The following is a 3,644-nucleotide window of genomic DNA, read 5'->3' as shown; positions in this document are numbered from 1 at the left end:
ATTACATTAAGTTTTATGTAATTGTAATTGTTACTTTTACAAGTAACGCGTAACGCATTTCGAATTACTTTCGGAGTTACTTTGAACGCTATCTGGGAAGGCCCAATGTTTAAAGTTTGGGTCAGTTCCACACCGTTTTTTTTTTCACAGTGATTACCGAAAGACTCGATTCAGATTGGTACATTTTTCGGTACAGATTTTTTTTTTATATTTGAATGTGGAAGGAGAAAAACTCTTGCGCCATGGGAAAAGGAGTACGAATTGTGGGTATCGACCCGCACCTCAGAGTCGTTAGAGTGCTTGAAAGATCTTCCTTGTGCGCTCGAGGTGTTCATGAAGTACAATGTTGGGCTGCCCAGCAGTGCACCAGTGGAGCGTCTGTTTTCGGTTGGTGGTTTCGTTATGACAAGGACACGTGGCGAGCGTTAGAGACAAGAACTTTGAGAATACCTTACTCTTGAAAGGCAATGGACGTTACAAGCTGCACTCATGATCTGCACTTTGTTCACATACCTGAAGAAAGAAAGCCTTTTGACTGTGATGTTCGGTGTTTCTATAACATGGCAAGAGATTTGTCCTTGTGTAAGACTTCTCTAACTTGTTTTTCTACCACAAGCACAACAACCACCATCTTTCAGGACATGTGCACTAAATGTGTACATCAAACCTTGCAGTTTGCACGTCGTCTGCCCGTTGCAGTCAACTTTGTGAATCTAATTCAGTGTAATGCAATTACTTTTCTCAGTAATTGTAATCGTAATTGAGTTACAATAGAAAGTGAGTAATTGTAACTGTAATTTAATTACTTTTATGAACATGTAATTGTAATCGTAATTCAATTAGCTTGGAAAAGTAATTTTGACAGGTCTGGTGGTAACCCACAATGCGTTAACTACGGGGAAGTATTGTGAAACAGTTGACTGAATCCAGCAAACATCAATCTGTAACCTGGTTGTCGTAACAACGAGGAAGGTGACAGAGGGCGCGAGATCACGTGCTGCGTGTCGGGCATTCTGGTTGTTGGACAGCTTGCTACAAGACGTTGTACGGGTTGTTCTTAATATAGGTCCTCACACTTCAAGGTCCCAAGTCGTCGTAGTCTACATGGTGTCAGAAACGGTATCGAGGCCAACAAGGTTCCAGGACTGCGACTGAAAGCATTCTCCAGTAAAGCACACAAGTAAAGCCGCCATCAGAAGGTAGGCCTACAGATCAACATGGCGCAGCCAGTGGACACGACGCAACGATCGAACGTGGCAGCTCCCATACCAGGAGGAGTCCTCGCAAGTCCTCTCCCACCGCCTAAACCGCTTGATATGTCTGGTGACTTGGAGCTCTCTTGGAAAACATGTTGCGAATAATTCAAGTTGTTTTCAACGGCAATGAGTCTGAGGACGCAAGACACTGAGGTTGAATCAGCCACCTTTCTTGTTACGATTGGTGAAGACGCAAGACGTGTCTACAAGACTTTCAACTTCGACAGCCCGACAGACAAGTTACGCTTAGAAAAGATAGCTGAACAGTTCGACAAACATTGTAAGCCTGCCATCAACGTCAGCTACAGAAGGGAAGGCGAACGCTTCGACGACTGCTTACGGGCTTGCGTACACTTGCAAATCAGTGAGACTTCGACAGCTTGCATAACCGCATGTTACGCAGTCGGATCATTCTTGGAATGAATAATAAGCGTCTACAGCAGCGGCACATTAACGGGGACCCAACCCCTGAACAAGTAATTCAAAAGTGCCGCACAAAGGAACGCGGGGAGCGACAGTTCAAGGAAATCCTTGCTGGAGCAGCACCAGCTGTTGTTCGTGGCCTACAGTCAGACGCATGCCATCAGTAGCGTGGATATGCGCAGCACACGAGCGGTCAATGTCCTGCAAGAGGTTCTAAGTGCAAAAACTGCGGCAAAAGAAGACATTTTGCTCGTGCATGCCGTGTTTCTCTTAAACAAAAGAACGGCATACACAAGTCACGGAAGTATGTTCATGAGATAGAAAGAAATACATCAGATTGCGATACCGACGACGACAAGTTGGTTTGCAGCAGCCGCAGTTGCGGCACTGATGAAGAATTCTGGACAGCGCAGGTCAATGTTTCAGGACGTACCGTGGAATGCAGGGTCCACACAGGAGCGAACTGTTCCGTCATATGTGCAAAACAACTTGCAAGCACCACGACCCGGAAGCCGGAACTACATAACACAAAAATAGGATCGTTCTTTGGCCTTGTAAAATCCGGCTACCTGTTGTACATGATGGAAACAGGACAGAAGTACATACCATTCTACGTCGTGAAAAAGGAAGTACCTACCACCATAAGCGGCACAACAGCAGAAAGACTGGATCTCATCAAACGCGTGGCGACTTCTCAAAAGCTGTCCACTGCATGGATAGAGTTCAAAGATACCTTTTATGGACTAGGAGAAATCAAAGGTGTAAAGTATCACATGAAGCTCAAGCCAGGTGCTCATGGGGTAATACAACAGCCACGCACAGTCCCAGCGGCATTACGGGACGAACTCAAGAGTCACTTAGATGATTTGGTGCAACGCAATGTAATTGCACCTGTAACAGAGCCGACGGAGTGGGTGCATCTCATTGTGGTCGTCAAGGAAAAGAATAAGTTGAGATTATGCAGAGATCCCCAGGAGCTCAACAAGGTACACATGCGAGAAAACTACTGCATGCCTACTCTGGAGGACATTGCAACAAGACTGGAGGGAGCCAGGTTCTTCTCAACACTTGATGCTGCAACAGCGTTTTGGCAAATCAAGCTTGACACGCAGAGTTCATACCTGTGTACGTTCGCCACACCGTTTGGGAGGTACAGATTCCTCCGCATGCCCTTCGGCATCTCATCAGCTCCAGAGGTATTCCAGAAGACAATGCACATGGTCTCTGAGGGTCTCAACGCAATAGAAATCATGGTGGATGATATTCTGATATGAGGAAGAACACAAGAGGTGCACGACCGACGGTTACACGCTGCTCTGCAAAGATGCCGTGAGGCGAACCTCAGACTGAACAAGGACAAGTGCAAGTTCTTCCTAAGTCAAGCCAACTACCTGGGACACATTCTTTCGGCAGGGGGACTTTCAGTGGATCCTGAAAAAGTAAACGACATACTAAGCCTCCCAAGACCGACGAATCTATGTGAGCTCAAAAGCTTCCTAGGAGTCATCAACTATTTGGGAAGGTTTATTCCAAACATGGCAGATTTGACTGCACCCCTAAGACAACTCTTGAAGAAAGAGACAGCCTGGTCTTGGACGGAAGAGCAAGGAAGAAGCTTTACTGTACTTCGGAAAGCTCTCACGGTCCCACCAACTCTGAAATTCTACGACAAGAACAAGTCGATAACTCTGTCACTGGATGCAAGTTCCATAGGCACAGGCGCAGTTCTACTTCAAGAGGCACAGCCAATCGCATATTCTTCTAGATCGCTGAATGAAGCACAGAAGAATTATGCTCAAATTGAAAAAGAATGGTGGCGATCGTTCATGGGTGTATACGTTCTCACGACTACATCTTCGGAAAACAGTTACGGTGGAGTCCGATCACAAGCCGCTAGAAAGCATCTTCAGGAAAGCACTAAGTCAGTGCCCACAGGCTCCAAAGAATGAGACTGACACTTCAGAA

The sequence above is a fragment of the Ornithodoros turicata genome, chromosome 1 (assembly GCF_037126465.1).
Source record: "Ornithodoros turicata isolate Travis chromosome 1, ASM3712646v1, whole genome shotgun sequence".
Taxonomy (NCBI): domain Eukaryota; kingdom Metazoa; phylum Arthropoda; class Arachnida; order Ixodida; family Argasidae; genus Ornithodoros; species Ornithodoros turicata.
This window is presented reverse-complemented; position numbering follows the sequence as displayed.